Source organism: Cyclopterus lumpus, chromosome 5 (assembly GCF_009769545.1).
Source record: "Cyclopterus lumpus isolate fCycLum1 chromosome 5, fCycLum1.pri, whole genome shotgun sequence".
In the NCBI taxonomy this organism is placed as follows: Eukaryota; Metazoa; Chordata; class Actinopteri; order Perciformes; family Cyclopteridae; genus Cyclopterus; species Cyclopterus lumpus.
The window spans coordinates 10,981,862-11,000,603 of NC_046970.1; the positions used below are offsets into that span (position 1 = coordinate 10,981,862).

An 18,742-nucleotide genomic window follows, 5' to 3' on the forward strand; every position below is an offset into this window, starting at 1 on the left:
ACTGCATGTGTTGCACACGGAAGGATGACAGTTGCTATTCAGTATTTCAGATGCTTTTATTGCCTGTGAACACACCAAGACAGTCTATTAACAACTGCGTCACAACTTAACTGTCTGTGTGCCGCTGGTCTAACTTACTTGCTTTTAGACAAGAATTACATTAATTGTGAACAGACAACCTGAAACTATACATGCTCACTCACACACAACTGTTTACATCTGTTACTGGACACAACATGTATGGAATATTACATGGGACAATGCAATTCTCAGGCCAGGTTACTGATGCTACAATGGCGCTAAAACGCTAGCTCGCGATTAGCATCATTTAGCTAATTGCGCTAGCCTTAGTTAGCCGTCTTCTCTTTCAGTCCTAAACACTTAGCTAATAACTATCACAACATAGCACTGCAAAAGCAAGCGAAACATGAATCTATATGGCGCGTGTGTACTTCTCTCACCTGTGAACACACCAAGACAGTCTATTAACAACTGCGTCAAAACTTAACTGTCTGTGTGCCGCTGGTCTAACTTGCTTGCTTTTAGATAAGAATTACCGCGCCAATCATGCTAAAACCCGCTACTGCCACCTGTTGGCGAACATGAGCATCGCCCTGCAGCTGCGTTGGGTGAAACAGGTTAGTTCTAAATTGGAACACAAAGCGTTTTAAATTATAACCATAAAATAAGGATGGCATGGGCAAGGTACTAACACAATATAAAACAACAATTCTGACAACAATGTTATCCCTTAACATGTCCAGGGTGCCACACCCTCCCCTACTTAATAAGAAGAAAAATAAAAAAATGCTGTTACCTTTTTCTTCATAACTCTATAAACACTTATTACTGTACTGACGGTGTCTGTACTTGAATAACCGGCACTGTTACATACATTTAAACCCATAGTAAAAGTTAGTACTGCTCAATTGATACAAAATACGAAGTCTTGTTGAGAGTAACCGTTATTTCACCTTCAAGATACATAAACCTGTTCACCCCACAAGGATGAATTCTCTACTGTAACGACTCAATAATCAGCCAACACTTTAGTCTGTTACCACTCTTCCCTTGTTTACACATTGAGACACCATAGCATGTGTTTGTCACACTCCAATTTCAATTTGTGACACTAAAGCATGTTCTTTAAGTAGCTGTTCAGTAACTAAACTTTTTTTCACCTTTTAGAGTCTTAATTGTCCTTAACGTCTCAGTTCTTTATAGTCTCTAGCAGACTGTCTGTACCTCTGTGGATGCCCAAGGTCTCCAAAGTCTCTGAATGCAAAGTGCTGGGTTGCAAACCTCGATATGGTCCATACTAACTTGTCTGACAGTAGGTTGTCCCAGTGCATCATACATCAACCTCGTTGGCTGTCTCCGCTCTCTCTGAGGGTGATTATTCAGTGCCAGAGATGATGACCCTTGTTCTGTGTCAGAGTCTCTGTCTCCTTGTTTGTGTTGGTCTTCTTCATCCGAGGTTTGCTCACTCTGTTGTTCTTGTGGGTTGTGATGATCCTGTGTGATCTGCAGCTCCCGTTCTTCCTCAGTTCCCACATCATGTAGGTCTGGTTCACAGTATGTTACTTGACGTTCCCACACCTGTTCACAGGTCTCAGTGTCAGGAGTTGTAACCCTGCTGTCAAGGTTGCATTGGTGTGAAAACCTCCACACCAGTTCACCTTCATCCTCACTCTCCAAGTCCGAGTCCTGAGGTTGTAGTAGCTGTTGTTGGGTTTTTCCTCTGTCTTGTCTCATGCTTCTCTTTCTTTTGTCTTGCTCTTTTCTTTCTGGTTTTTCCAGCGGCAGGCTGTCACATGGAAGCAACAGATTTCTGTGCACTGTACGGCTTTTTCCTCCTTTTTCTGGTTTGACCTCAAAAACAGGAATGTTAGGGCTCTTTTGACTCACCACTACATACACTGCATCCTCCCAGTATGAACGGAGCTTTCCAGGCCCTCCTCTTTCTTTGAGATTGCGGATCAGGACTCTGTTGCCCGGGTGAAGTTGAGCTCCGTAGCTCTTTTTGTCGTAGTATCTTTTGCCTCTCAAGGCTTCTTTCTGAGCTGTTGTTGAAGCAATCTCATAAGCCTCTTTCATTTGGGATTGCCATTTTCCCACATACTACTCATAGCTTATTTGTTGCTCCTGTATTGGTAAGTTGAACAAGATATCTACAGGCCGTCGAGGAGTGCGGCCGAACATCAGATAGTAGGGAGAAAACCCAGAAGCCTCGCTCCTAGTGCAGTTGTAGGCGTGAACCACTTTTGCTAGTGAGTTCTTCCAATCTGTCTTTTCAGTGTCAGTCAGCGTCCTCAGCATGGACAAGAGAGTTCTATTGAAACGCTCCACCTGTCCGTTTCCCTGTGGGTGGTATGGGGTAGTATGAGAGCCACGCATACCACAGACTTTTTGCAGCTGGGAAAAGAGACGATTCTCGAATTCCCTGCACATGTCGTGGTGGATTCTGGCGGGAAAGGCGAAGTTGAGGGCAAAGTCATTGAAAACCTTTTCCACCACGGTTTTTGCTGACTTGTTTTTGTTGCATATGCTTGTGCAAAGCGTGTAAAGTGGTCCATGACCACTAGAATATACTCATAGCCATGCTTGCAAGTCTCAAGGTGTAGAAAGTCTATAGACACAAGCTCAAAGGGGTAGGTACTGCTAATGGACGTCAGTGGAGCTCTGGTGATCTTACTTGGTCGTTTTGTCTTCAGGCATTCGCAGGCATGCATTACAAAGTGCTCCACATTATTCTGCATTCGGGGCCAGTAGAACCTATCTCTTATTAGCCCCAGAGTTCTTTCAGCCCCTAAATGTCCCATTTCTTTGTGCAGTTCTCTGAATACAGTGCCATGGTGCTCTTTGGGAAGGAGAAGCTGGTCTCTACCATTGGCTCTCCTGTAAAGAACTCCATCATCGTTTATGTGCAGTTTTCTCCATTGTCTCAGCAAGATTTTGACATCAGATGGTTCTGTTTTGAGGATGCGCCCTTTTGGCAGATAATCTCTGGTTTTGTATTGTAGGAAGCGACCAATCACAGCATCTTGCTCCTGACTCAACCTGATGTCCTCTTGCAAGAGACACTTTCCAACTGACAGTGATGTGGTGTCTTGCACTAGCCTGATAGCACTCTGGCTGACTAGTTGTCTCATGAAACGTGCTCCCCTTCTGTAGCACTGCACTCTCCACAGTAGCACTGATAACGTCCTGCTTTACTTCCGCTGTGCACTGGGCCATATAATGGCTTATGTCGAGTGGTAACCTGGATAGCCCATCAGCATCTGCATTACTCTTGCCTGGACGGTATCTGATTGTGAAGTTAAAGTCTGACAGTTCACCCACCCAACGATGACCTGTTGCATTCAGTTTTGCTGTTGTGAGAACATAGGTTAGGGGGTTATTGTCTGTGTAGACAACAAAATGTGGGGCATAATAAAGATAGTCCCGAAAGCGCTCACAAATTCTCACCTGCTTGTTTCTGGTACAAGACAGCCCCCAGGCCCTCTTGTGAGGCGTCACAGTGAAGAATGAATGGCTCTGCAAAATCAGGATAGCCTAAAATAGGTGGCTCTGTTAGACAGACAGTCAACATATTTAAAGCATCCTGGTGACTCTGAGTCCAACTAATAGGTGTGTTGGATGGTGGTCGGCCCTTCTGCTTTGTACTAACCCTTTTTCCTTTGGTTCTGGACACAGGTGGTGCTCTGTCTGGAGGCAGGGTCAGTAGCTGGTACAGCGGTTTTGCAACCTTTGAAAAGTTTGGGATATAGGTCCTAGAGTAGGAGAGGAAACCAAGAACTCGGCTCAATTCCCCTACAGTAGATGGTGGTTGTTCTTTGAGTGCTTGAACCGGAGCTACTTCAGCTGGATCCATGGTGTACCTCATTTCTGACACCATCCGGCCAAGGAAGCGAACTTTCCGCTTGAAGACATCACATTTCCGTGGACTGAGTTTAACACCATGCTTTTGGTATCTCTGCAGAACAGCGCGAATGTGGTCCACATGACTGTCGAACGAAGGAGAGTGGACAAGGTTGTCGTCCAAATACGGCTGGCAGGTGACATCGCGAAGGCCCCTTAAACAGTCCTCCATACTTCTTTGGAACTCTGCCGGTGCTGAGCTGAGACCAAATGGTATGCAGTTCCATTGGTACAAGCCCCACGGTGTTATAAAGGCTGTGAGGGGGCGACTTTCAGGGTCTAGAAACCCTTGGTGATATGCTTTGCCCTGATCAAGCACTGTAAACCAGGAGCTGCCATGCAGGGTATCTAGCATATCCTGGATTCTGGGGATTGGGTGCCTGTCTGGTACCGATTTTCTGTTAAGTTCTCTGTAGTCGCAGCACAGCCTCAATTCACCAGACTTTTTCCGGACGCAGACAATCGGGGAGGAATAAGGTGACCTTGACTCTGAAATCCACCCACGATTTAGCAGATCCTGGAGGTAATCCTTCACCTCTTAATGCAAAGGTTTTGGTACCGATATGTAGGTCTTTCGTACTGGTGTGGTGTCATGCAGTTTGATGTGCATATTTAAAGTGGGAATGCATCCAATGTCCTTGTCATCATAAGAAAAAGCATGACGTTCCTCTCGTAACAGCTGTGTTGCAGTTTGCTGCTGGTCTTTGCTTAGATGGTCTAGGTTAACAGGAGGATCCCAGTGAGATGGCTTTTGGCTGTGTTGTGTGTTACTGCTGACCTCATTTAGCTGGATTGGAGGTTGCGTGGTGTTTTGTCCAGCTGTGCCTGGTGTCTTGTCAGAGGAATCCGCTGTGATGGGATACACTGCTTTTATTTCTTCCAAGTGTCCCAGAATGGTGCGAGGGATCAAAGTGACATCACGTTTGTTGGTGTTTGCAACTGAGACTGGTATGTACACTGACCTTCCCTCACTGACGGTAACCAGTCCCTCTTGGATGATCAGACCTTCTGGTATCGGTGACAGTTTATCTGGAACAAACAGCAGGCTTTGTCCCACCAACTGGTCTCCAACATGTGCATGGACATATGCAGTGGTTATCTGTTCAGCAGCCAAGCGTATCCCCCTCCTTCCTGTCCGCACTATTCCCACACTTTGGCTTGTGTCTGCAGTAACGTTAGCATCAATTTGGCTGTTTTCACTGACACCGAGAAGATTCCGCTAATTTTCTGTATGTTGTGTGATTTTGACTGCCGCTTGGTCCACTTACCCACTACTTGTTCAATGACATTGAATCCAATAATGGGTTGTTCTGCAACGTGAGGATCACTGGAGACTAACATGGGAACAAGGAGTATCCTTTCTGGGTGAGTGTCACAGTCCAAAACAAACTCTATCTCTACCCATCCATCATATGGAATTTCACTCCCATTTGCAGCTACTGCTACCAGTGGTTCTTCTCCCAAAAGCTCAGAAAGTGGCCTGACAGTGCTGTGTGGAAGATGTTGTTTCTGCCAGTCATTATTGATGAGACTCGCCTGAGCGCCTGTATCCCACAGAGCCTCTACTTGAACATTGTTGAGGTGGCATTGGACCATACATCTTCTCCCGATGAGACCGATGAGCTGAGTTTGGCGTTGTGAGGGTACATAGCCAGTCGATGTATCACTTCGGGGTTTGCTGCTGTCTGGCTGTGGGGTGGCATAGAGAGTGTTTTTGTGATCATTTGGTGGGTTTTGTGAAAATGAAGGGGGGTTTTGCAGAGAAACTGAATTTACTTGAGGCCTAGAGTGGGTGGGCTACTGTGGGTCCCGGCTCAGCAGCCCTCTCTCGTTTCCCTGCGTGAATCTGTTTCGTCGACAGCCACGAGAAATATGGCCTTCCTGCCCACAGCGATAGCAGTGTCTACATGTGTCACCGATGTGAGCCTCTCTGCATATCTGGCATCCTCTAGCCATTCTTGCTGCTGGTGATGGCCAGGGATCTGTACTGGGCCTTGACTTGGTTGCTTCTAATGTTCTATCGAACATTTTCTTCATTTCGAGCACATCAGCCTTGAGGCCATCAATAAGCTTGACCGTTTCAGGATCAGGTACTTTACCCTGTCCTTGTTTTTTGTTTGTGGAGACTGACACACACCCTTTCGCCTGTGTTTCATCATGCATTTCTCTTTCACTAGTCGGAAGCAACTGACTGATGTTGGATTGCAGCTCTGTGTGTATCTCATTTACTCTTGGTGGCTTAACTGAAATGTGTCTCCGAAATTTGTTTTGACGTTCTAGCTCAAGACTGGCAGCCTCAGTTAACTTTTCTATCAGAACCTCATCTGTGACTCTGGGGTTGCTAAGATGAGGTTTCAACTGAAACTTCACTGCCTCATCAAGCAAACCAGTCTCTAATGATCGCAGGAATTTACGCTGGATTAAATCTGGGCTGAACTGTTCCCCTTCATCCTCGTCACCAGACTTCCAGAGCAGTTTCTCTCTGAGCTCTATTGCCCTGAACAAAAAACCCTGAGCAGATTCCTTAGTGTCTTGGAATATTTTCATGAGTCTATGGAGCATATATAAGCCAGGGCTTACTGCTTTAATCACAGCCTCTATGATTTCAGTCTCTGAGTAGCCCTTCTTGAGCCCAGACTCGATTTGGTTTGTCAGGCTAGTGAAAGATACTTTGTCCTTCTGTCCGGCCTCCCCTATCTGACCCCAGATCCGGAAATCTTTTCTCAGAGTGACTTCTGGTGCTGTGAGGGCTGGAAGTTGCTTGATTTCCCTCTCTTTTACTGCTGTTGTGCTAAACTGTGTCCCCAAAACTTCCATCTTCTCCTCTAGAACCCGACGTGCTTCTGCCTGAGCCTGTTGAAGCTGTGTATACTCTTGCTTCAGTCTCTCTATTTCACTTGGATCAGTTTGATGTATTTCTGTTTTGTCAATACCCAGTTCTTGTAAAGACTGTATAAATGTATGGAGATCAATGATAAACTGCCGGAAAACTTGAGATTCCTCACCCTCTTCAATGTCCTCCAAAGTGCTCTCTGTTAGCCGAATCAGGGCCCGATGGGACTGTCCTCTAAATCCCTCCCCTGTTGGTTCACTGCACTTTATATACTGACACACCTTGATGAGTTCTGGTTTTTCAAGTGTCCACAACGCTGCGATGATCTCTTCCTGGAGTTGCTCCATCTTTACTTTGTGCTGGTCTCGGTTTTTAAAAAAAATTTTTAGGTTCGTCTCTCAAGAAGGAACTGCATCTCTCTTTTCCAATACAGTCCTCCTGGCTGGCTCGCCAAATTATGTTGCACACGGAAGGATGACAGTTGCTATTCAGTATTTCAGATGCTTTTATTGCCTGTGAACACACCAAGACAGTCTATTACACACACACACACACACAACTGTTTACATCTGTCACTGGACACAACATGTATGGAATATTACATGGGACAATGCAATTCTCAGGCCAGGTTACTGATGCTACAATGGCGCTAAAACGCTAGCTCGCGATTAGCATCATTTAGCTAATTGCGCTAGCCTTAGTTAGCCGTCTTCTCTTTCAGTCCTAAACACTTAGCTAATAACTATCACAACATAGCACTGCAAAAGCAAGCGAAACATGAATCTATATGGTGCGTGTGTACTTCTCTCACCTGTGAACACACCAAGACAGTCTATTAACAACTGCGTCAAAACTTAACTGTCTGTGTGCCGCTGGTCTAACTTGCTTGCTTTTAGATAAGAATTACCGCGCCAATCATGCTAAAACCCGCTACTGCCACCTGTTGGCGAACATGAGCATCGCCCTTCAGCTGCGTTGGGTGAAACAGGTTAGTTCTAAATTGGAACACAAAGCGTTTTAAATTATAACCATAAAATAAGGATGGCATGGGCAAGGTACTAACACAATATAAAACAACAATTCTGACAACAATGTTATCCCTTAACATGTCCAGGGTGCCACACCCTCCCCTACTTAATAAGAAGAAAAATAAAAAAATGCTGTTACCTTTTTCTTCATAACTCTATAAACACTTATTACTGTACTGACGGTGTCTGTACTTGAATAACCGGCACTGTTACATACATTTAAACCCATAGTAAAAGTTAGTACTGCTCAATTGATACAAAATACGAAGTCTTGTTGAGAGTAACCGTTATTTCACCTTCAAGATACATAAACCTGTTCACCCCACAAGGATGAATTCTCTACTGTAACGACTCAATAATCAGCCAACACTTTAGTCTGTTACCACTCTTCCCTTGTTTACACATTGAGACACCATAGCATGTGTTTGTCACACTCCAATTTCAATTTGTGACACTAAAGCATGTTCTTTAAGTAGCTGTTCAGTAACTAAACTTTTTTTCACCTTTTTAGAGTCTTAATTGTCCTTAACGTCTCTCAGTTCTTTATAGTCTCTAGCAGACTGTCTGTACCTCTGTGGATGCCCAAGGTCTCCAAAGTCTCTGAATGCAAAGTGCTGGGTTGCAAACCTCGATATGGTCCATACTAACTTGTCTGACAGTAGGTTGTCCCAGTGCATCATACATCAACCTCGTTGGCTGTCTCCGCTCTCTCTGAGGGTGATTATTCAGTGCCAGAGATGATGACCCTTGTTCTGTGTCAGAGTCTCTGTCTCCTTGTTTGTGTTGGTCTTCTTCATCCGAGGTTTGCTCACTCTGTTGTTCTTGTGGGTTGTGATGATCCTGTGTGATCTGCAGCTCCCGTTCTTCCTCAGTTCCCACATCATGTAGGTCTGGTTCACAGTATGTTACTTGACGTTCCCACACCTGTTCACAGGTCTCAGTGTCAGGAGTTGTAACCCTGCTGTCAAGGTTGCATTGGTGTGAAAACCTCCACACCAGTTCACCTTCATCCTCACTCTCCAAGTCCGAGTCCTGAGGTTGTAGTAGCTGTTGTTGGGTTTTTCCTCTGTCTTGTCTCATGCTTCTCTTTCTTTTGTCTTGCTCTTTTCTTTCTGGTTTTTCCAGCGGCAGGCTGTCACATGGAAGCAACAGATTTCTGTGCACTGTACGGCTTTTTCCTCCTTTTTCTGGTTTGACCTCAAAAACAGGAATGTTAGGGCTCTTTTGACTCACCACTACATACACTGCATCCTCCCAGTATGAACGGAGCTTTCCAGGCCCTCCTCTTTCTTTGAGATTGCGGATCAGGACTCTGTTGCCCGGGTGAAGTTGAGCTCCGTAGCTCTTTTTGTCGTAGTATCTTTTGCCTCTCAAGGCTTCTTTCTGAGCTGTTGTTGAAGCAATCTCATAAGCCTCTTTCATTTGGGATTGCCATTTTCCCACATACTACTCATAGCTTATTTGTTGCTCCTGTATTGGTAAGTTGAACACGGAAGGATGACAGTTGCTATTCAGTATTTCAGATGCTTTTATTGCCTGTGAACACACCAAGACAGTCTATTAACAACTGCGTCACAACTTAACTGTCTGTGTGCCGCTGGTCTAACTTACTTGCTTTTAGACAAGAATTACATTAATTGTGAACAGACAACCTGAAACTATACATGCTCACTCACACACACAACTGTTTACATCTGTTACTGGACACAACATGTAAGGAATATTACATGGGACAATGCAATTCTCAGGCCAGGTTACTGATGCTACAATGGCGCTAAAACGCTAGCTCGCGATTAGCATCATTTAGCTAATTGCGCTAGCCTTAGTTAGCCGTCTTCTCTTTCAGTCCTAAACACTTAGCTAATAACTATCACAACATAGCACTGCAAAAGCAAGCGAAACATGAATCTATATGGCGCGTGTGTACTTCTCTCACCTGTGAACACACCAAGACAGTCTATTAACAACTGCGTCACAACTTAACTGTCTGTGTGCCGCTGGTCTAACTTGCTTGCTTTTAGATAAGAATTACCGCGCCAATCATGCTAAAACCCGCTACTGCCACCTGTTGGCGAACATGAACATCGCCCTGCAGCTGCGTTGGGTGAAACAGGTTAGTTCTAAATTGGAACACAAAGCGTTTTAAATTATTATAACCATAAAATAAGGATGGCATGGGCAAGGTACTAACACAATATAAAACAACAATTCTGACAACAATGTTATCCCTTAACATGTCCAGGGTGCCACACATGCCACTTAAAATCCATTTAGCAAAGCTCTTCTTCAGACTTCAGAATATAAATAGAAGGTTAGTATAGGGTTAGCACTGTTGGAATATTAGCTGATCACAGTTTAAAACTCTTCAATCAATATTCACACTTCATTAATCAAACTAATTCAACATCAAGTTCAAAAGGATACTTCTGTAACGTCACACTAGAGACCTCCGCTGGGGAAGTCTTAATCATTTTATTATTTTTATGGGGACAAAACTATTTAAAATGTTAATAAAATATTTGGTGTCTTGATTCTACTTTTATAATTAAACGTTGAAATAGTTCTTGTTGAAGAAAAGCAGAGGGAGAAAACAGCTGATTACTAACTTTGACTACATAAAATTGAAGAAAGTGTATTTTGCCATCTTTTACAGTGTTACAGGTGTTATTTTGATACATGTTTGAATGGATGATCATGGTACCTTTGATTATGGACGCTCCTGCCAGCAATGTGTACATTTCTGTTCAGTCCTCTGTTCTCCACCATGTAGCATGCAACATCAACATTTTCCCCGCCTTTATCTGACCTCACACCAGACGGCACACCGTAGACACCGACAGCTTCAATAAAACTTCTTAACACTGTTGCTGCTCGGTTGTTGGTGGCGGCACTCAAGAACACGATTAAACGACTAGAGCCGTCAATACCACCATGCACAACAATACGCCATCTGAAAAAGAAAGGTATGAGCAAAGATCAATATCAGTACCACTAAAAGTCACTGCTTGACTGTAAACAAATCCAAAAGAGAGTTTCATTTTCAAAAGATTTTCTAACTGACCTGTGCATACAGACCACTTAAAAAGCCCTAAAAGTTTAAAGAACCAACCAGCTTTACTCTTAATGTTGATGTTGGCACAAGCCAGGTACAACTGATAGTAATGTGCTAGAACTCTAATGGATAAATCAAAGGTTGGCTTGCAGTGATGCTGATGGGTTAATTAAAATTGTACATGGGCATATCTTTGTAACTCTCTGGATGTACAGTATACTGGATAGTAAGTTTCCTAAAGTAATACAATCTACAATGAAGTGAATGTTTGAGCAATGCTTGATATGGTTTATGTTGGTTTGATACCTTATCGGTTTATGATTTCCGTCAATGTGCCATAAACTGTTTTGGGCTGGTACAGAGTACCTCCGGAGTCTTCTTGGGTTCAGCTGAAGGGTGCGCACAAAAACCCCACCAGGGTCCACACGCCGCATGGATTCCTGGACACGCTGTCCTATAATATGCAAAACAATGCACAAATATGGTGCACTGAAAAAAAGTAAAACATCCCCCAATCTTACAGTAAATTCTAAAGTACCACAAAATCTACACTGGTTCTAAGTAAAACTGCCTTTTACCAAATTGTGAGGAAATCAGAAAGTAAACCTAGGGGAAACATTGCAGCATAAAGGTAAATAACCACCAAACAAATAGTGACTACTGTCACTTACTTTGCCCAACCATCATCTTGTATCCAGTGTTGGGATGTTGCCGCAGAATTTGAGTCACAGCTTCATCCAAATCGTTGTCCTCTAATGGAGTTAGTAGATCGTGGACTCTGATCATCAAAAACAAGACAAACGTCAAAAGAGACAACAAAAGAAATGTCACCTAATTCACAGTACAAACAGAACACAATGACGATGTTGGTCTGTCATATACAGCAGTTTAAAATTAAGCCTCATCTGAAACTAAATCACCGGGTGTGCTTTAGTTCCTGCGTTAGTCTAAACCCAGCTATGTGCTGCAGAAATAAATTGATAGATAATAGTGGACTGTGTATTGTGAAAGCTCAGGAAACCTCTGTATCACAACTTCTATGTTTTTTTATTTAAACCACTTTATTATAACGAATCATGAAGTTCCTCGTCCCAGCCTATAGGTTTTTTTAACATAACATTATCATCGATAAACATCACGTACATTTGCAAACAGATATACTGCTACTTTTAAAAGACAATAAATGAAACCAGAAAAAAAACTCTTGACATTACCTTATTCCATACTGCACCATCCTCCGCTGAATCGTTCTCTCGCACACTCCGAACACCTTCGCTATGTCCCCAGCAGCATGTGAATTTTCAATTCAATTCAGTTTATTTTGTATAGCCCAATATCACAAATTACAAATTTGCCTCAGAGGGCTTTACAATCTGTACACATACAGGACCTCACATCGGATCAGGAAAAACTCCCCAAAAATAACCTTTCACAGGGAAAAAAGGGAAGAAACCTTCAGAAGAACAACAGAGGAGGATCCCTCTCCCTGGATGGACAGATGCAATAGATGTCATGTGTACAGAATGAACAGCATTACAAAGTTACATAAACACATTACATGAATATGACAATGTATGAATGGAACTCCAATCCATGAAACAGAAGGAGGTAGAGAGGAGGGGGGGGCGGGCCGCATGATTCAGCCCTAACTATAAGCACTATCAAACAGGAAAGTCTTAAGTCTATTCTTAAATGGGGTGACTGTGTCTGCCTCCCGGACTGAAAGTGGTTCCACTGGTTCCATAAAAGAGGAGCTTGATAACTGAAGGCTCTGGCTCCCATCCTACTTTTTAGGACTCTAGGAACCACAACATGTCAAGTAGGCGGGCAGCTTCTTCCAGACTGTCGAACACTGTTTGGTCAACTTCCACATCCATGTTGGCATTGAGCTGAGCCAAGTCGTCTGTCACTTTATCCAGCCGAAACTGAAGAATGTGCTTATCAAACGTGGTTCTCTAAATCGTCTGCTAAAGATTGCAATTGATTTGAAATGGCTTGCAATAACAATGCCATGTTGCCAAGTACTAACGACGACTTCTGCTAACGGTTAGCTGAGCTTACCAACTTCAACAACATGTGCAAGGAAGAAGTAGTAGACATAACATACCAGGTGCGATCACACTCCTGTGACCAATCGTGCTTTAGACAGAGGTTCGGACCGCCCAGCTCATTTGCATATAAGAACAAAGAAATAAATAAATGAAGAAATACAGAAATGTAGAAATATATCTATTTAATGATGTCCTGTTTAGGTATAACTTATATTTATATATTCCTGCATTTATTTATTTATTCCTGTATTTATTTATTTATACTTCATTTTCTGTCCTCCATAGTCCTCTGCCAGACTGTCTTGTGTTTTTCAACCAAGTTCTCCAGCGTTTTGTAGTTTATTTCTCTGTTCCTGAATGTTCTCAGTAAAGAATTATTACTTGCTACCTCCGTTTTGTGCATCGTGCTTGGTCTTCGCGCCGTGACATGTCCAGCGTTTTGTTCTCCATGTACTTCACAACTTTTTTTACAAACCCTTTCATACAAAATAACATATATTTGTGTTTTTAAAACCTAAAAACATGCCACATAGGGAGCAGTCCTCTCAGCCTGGCTGAGAGCGGAACAAGGCTGTAGTCAGTGGATCAAGCTTTTGTGGCGGTTGACCCCAAACCTTTGACCGGCAGTGTGTGTGTGTGTGTATATATATATATATATTTTTACATCTGTCAAGGCAGTTTGATTTTCTTGATACATTTCCACCACAGCCAAACATAAAGTGTTTTTTGGAATATTTCACCTTTTTTTTATTTCCAGTAAGTGGATGTAAACACATCTATTGTTAGAACTTTAATAATCTTTAACACAGATCAAACTCAAATGACCTGAGTATATCAGTTTTTTGCGTTTTTTTCTTACAACCTGGCATCCTCCGGCCCCTGAACAAATCCTGTTGTGTAAACAGTGGCACACACTTATTCACAAACAGGTATGATAAATAGCCAATGAAGCATATTTTGCACTAAGGTCAGGCAGAGTGAGTCGACTGTGGCTGTCGACCTTCCACTGTGCACATGGGATTGTGTGAACACATGCATTGTTACAGGTCCTGATACACTGTCAGATTTCAGCAGAGTAATCTCAGTTACTCTGTATTTTAGCCAATTCATCCGCTGTTAGACGATTTGGAAGCATGGAGGCTGTCAGGTGAATTATGCAGTGTGTTTTCAAAGGTTGGCTTCTGCATTGTGATTTCTTCCCATTTTAAGCCATTTCGGTTTCTGTAACAGATTGAAAACAGTACGCCGAACACTGCTGTTATAGTGATGGTTGTCATAGCGATGCTTCTGACCAGCACTGTTGCAAGCGTTTGGCTGGTTAAGAAATATGTCTGCGGAGGACGGTCAGTTAACTGCATGTCATCTTTCCACACACACTTTATGCAGACAAATACACATTGTAAATACTGCATTTCATCTCTGTTTGTTTCCTAATATGCACTCATGTCGTCATCAGGTTCCTTGTGCACAGATCCTCTGTTATGAATCGATGATATTGACACTCACTACATGGAGACAGGAAAGTCACAGTGTAATGAAGACTCTGTTCAGGTATCTAATACTTTGTATAAGAGACCATTTTAGGTCTACTTTTTGTGTTTTGTCTCTCCACAGGACCTTTTGTCTCTCCACAGGACCTTTTAGAATAAGTGAACATTTTTCTACTCAAAGGGTCTAAGTTTCACACATTCTTTCATGATGCCTGAGCATTCCTGTTGCTCCCACATGATGATTAACATCTGCTTCTCACTTCTTGCTATCCCCTGGTGGCTGGAGGACTCAACAGCAACTCACATTGCTTCCTTGTACTAGTCCCGCAAAAAGGCGACCCGTGGTTTGGTGAGGGGGACAAACACAGCGCAGAACAGAAGAAAGTCTTTGGGGTCCCTGGAGAGCTTTTGTTGTTTCTATCACAAAGAGTGAACTAGAGACCACTGAGACTGAATACGTGCTCTGTATGTTTTCTCTCATGCTAAACTGAGAAGATATGGCCTTTCATATTGTGATAAACTACAGAAGCACAATAGAGAGATTAGATATATAGACGCTTACATAAAGTTTTATATAATAATAATAATAAGAGTTAGGTTACATCCAAGCAACAGAACACAGAAAATAATAATCAGTTTTTAAATCAGATATATCTCAACTGTCAGTTAAGTTGTTTTTGTACTCAGTAAATTAAAAACTTACAATATATGTTGTGCATAGTGGCCATTTTAACATTTATTTTGTCAGCTTCACCAGTGACTAAAATTAGGCACTAAAATTTTTTTAAAGACTAGGCTACCCACTATGAGTTACCTGTTACTCACATGTTATATGGTCGTGGGGCGACTATGGGTCAGTGGTTAGCATGCCCGTCTTTCAATCAAGGGGTTGGCAGTTCAATCCCCGCCCTAGTCGATGTGTCCTTGAGCAAGACACTTAACCCTGCATTGCTCCCCGTAGCTGTGTATAATGTAAAGTGTCTTTGAGTATCTTGAAAAGCACTATATAAATTAAATGGATTATTATATAGAAGTAAGCACTTTTCATTTTAACAGCAGCTAATGAGAGCAGCAGTGCCTCATTTAATGTTAATGATAGCTAGCTGTGTTTTTGTTTTTACCATACACAGTATACTTTTTTCCCGCTAGAAATGGCCCAGCATTTTAATCAGGTGATAAACTTTAGATATGAACCTTTCAGTACACACTTATTTGGCTTTTTTTATATAACATAAATTACTTTTTAATAGAAACTGTGTTCACACCACTATAAAATATATAATAATAATTACTATTTTAGTCCAAATTTGTTGTTCATACATATGCCATCATTTTTGTTTTCATCTTTTTATTTTTGTTTTAAAATGTAATTGTAATCAGAACATAGAAATAAGTGTAAGTACTTACTAGATATTAAGCCAAATTAGTGACTTACTTTAGAAGAACTTGTAATTTACTAACTATCAGCTACAAGATGCATTATGTTGTCTAAGAATAAAAGATGTTAATCTTTCGTACCTATTGAGACTTTCAGAATAAATGTTAAAAAGGGGCTGCCATTGTTGTGAAGATATAACAACAAACATTTATTGTATACAGTGCAGCTTTATACAAGCAGTATCTTCTCCCCTGTATGTGTGATGAAAATGAAAGAGTTAAATTATTGCCAAAGCACTTTTATTGTTTTGTTTTTTTTGTGTGTGGAGGTGAAATCTTAGCCCAGCATTATATAAAGTATGATGATAATGCTAACCCAAACCCTTTATTTTTTTAGCTTAACAAGGTGCACCAATATATTCTTGTTCTTGTGTTTTAATTTTTTTAAATTTTTTTTAGTTTGTCTAATATTTTCCCCATATCAGTCAATACCAATATGCATTTGTCTAACAATCTGAAGGCAGATGCAGGCGTAATCATCAAGATAATCAACAGTTTTTAGACACAACATGCTGTTTGTACGGCTTATGAATACCTCCATAATTTTACTGATACTTCCTTTTTAAAGCTACTCTTAGTCTTCTTTTATATTGGTGCATTCCAATTTAATAATCTCACAGATGTTACAAAACATACATAACAAGAGAACTAATTCATCAGATGAATGTGCCTGCCATAACGAGCATTGACTTTATCAAGTTAATTGAGTTACATATTTTTTCCAGTAGACACTTCACTGTTTTATATGAACTGTTGAGATGAGATGTTGGCTGGCTACTATTTTTATTATCTGCAACTTGAGAACAGTAACTTTTGAGACATGCAGGTTTTATGGCCATTGCTTGTGTTCTCCAGCAGAGTGAGTAATATCCCAGCAAATAAGATATTGTAATAAGCTGGCCTGATATAGAGGCATATTCTCAAGGTATCTTGGCTGGACTTTGTCAGATATGAAAGCAACTGTTAGTAAAAACAAACCTAGCTATATACTTGATGTATTGATTTATTGTTGCACTGTATCTACAGATCTGTGAAAAAGTTGCATGTATCTCATTTCTTTTGCGTTCAGTCCATGAGTTGATCTAAATTCCATCTTGTTTTCTTGACTTTTTGCTAGAAAATCTAAGATGACTATCTCTGAATTAAACTATTCTGTAGCACAAAACATTTTATAACAACGTTTGAATTTATTGAATTACATTACAAAATCTCTCTTAGATTCAGATTCAAATGTATTCTCATTGCAAGGAGTACAGGTACTGAGACAATGAAATGTTGGTTAGCATCTGACCAGAGCATTGCAAAGAAAGCAGTATACTGTATATATACGAAATAAGTGCAATGCAGATATAATATAGAGTGGGTATGTGTAAATATATCTAAATAGTATGTATAAACAGTAAATATGTGCATATTAAAGTTAAGGTTCAAGTGTGTATAGACATTAAGGTGCAAGTGTGATTGGGGGAGGGTGTGGGGAGAGGTTGGCGATGATGGAGGGAAGATGGTTGAGGAGGGGGAGCTGTCAACGTGGTCCAGAGTTGAGGGTGTTGACCGCTGAGGGGACGAAACTGGTCCTGGAACAGAGGGAAGGAGGGCCAAACAGTGGCTGGGGTGTGTGGGGTCCCTGACGATGCTGCATGCACTCCGCAGGCAGCACTTGAGGTGGATATGTCAGGGAGTGAAGTTCCGGTGATGCGTTGGGACATTTTAACCACCCTCTGCAGTAGTTTGCGGTCTGAAGCAGAGCAGTTCCTATACCAAACTGTGATGCAGTTAGTAAGGGTGCTCTCGATGGTGCAGCGGTAGAAGTTCACCAGGATCTAAGGAGACATGTGGATCTTCTTCAGTCTCCTTGGGAAGAAGAGACGCTGGTGTGCCTTCTTGACCAGGGTTGAGGTGTTGAAGCACTTCATGATGATGGGTGTAAGTGCAACAGGGCGAAGTCGTTAAGGCTCGTTGCAGTGGAGTGTTTTGGCACTGGCACGATTGAGGTGGTTTTAAAGCACGTTGGCACAGCTACTTGGGCCAGTGACAGGTTGAAGATGTCAGTCAGGACCCCAGTCAGCTGCCCAGCACAGGCCTTGATGTACGAGGATGCCATCAGGGGACGCAGCCTTGCGTGCGTTGATCCTGCTCAGCGCAATCCACACATCTGTGGGGGAGAGGGGGAGGGGCTGGTGGTCTGCAGGGTGTACAGTTATGATGGCTTACATCCTCTTAGTCGGTTTTAGGTTTTGTTAATGCAAAATGTCTATAAATAAAGTAATACTTGATTAAAAAAGTCAAGTCAAGTTCATTCCAAAATTCAGCCTACTAAAATGTAAAAAGTAAAAGTATCTATTGCTAAGATGTAGTTATCGTTAACAGTGTTGCATTACTATTACTATTGGGTGAGAAGAAGTCAAATTGTCTTTGCTGTACAATATACTGCTGTTGTTATTGTAACCTTGAAGGATGACAATAATGTGCATGGACACGCCTGACACACAGCACAACTATGAAGCTATACTGATGTAATAAACAATGAGAAAACAATCATAAATTAAGAACGGGCAGTTTTAAATCATTGGACACTGATTTATATCAATAACTCTACGTAATAGTGTTAGCAAATGTTTAAGAGAAAGTTTTAGTGGCACTTAAAACAAGGCACCGTTTATGAAGGGTTTATATCAGTTGTAACTACTTAATAGTTAATTATTTACATTATAATGTACATATTTTTGATAGGTTTTCATTTATTGGACCATATTGCCACTGATATCTATTTAACGACTTATTTAAAAATGGAGTAAAAAAACCCAATATAACCATTATTACCAGATATGAATAATAAACACGAGCAAGATTTTTCTCAAACTGGTAACCAAAATATGTTTTTCATTTTTGGCTGGATTCATTAACCAATCATGAAGCCATTAGTTACA

At 41.7% G+C, this 18,742-nt stretch overlaps 1 protein-coding gene across 3 annotated transcripts in view; it reads left to right on the forward strand.

Annotated features, from left to right (window-relative positions):
* mdm4 (MDM4 regulator of p53) overlaps nucleotides 1-18,742 on the forward strand; it is a 28,093-nt gene that overhangs the window by 3,221 nt on the left and 6,130 nt on the right. The gene's annotated exons all lie outside the window — the stretch shown is intronic.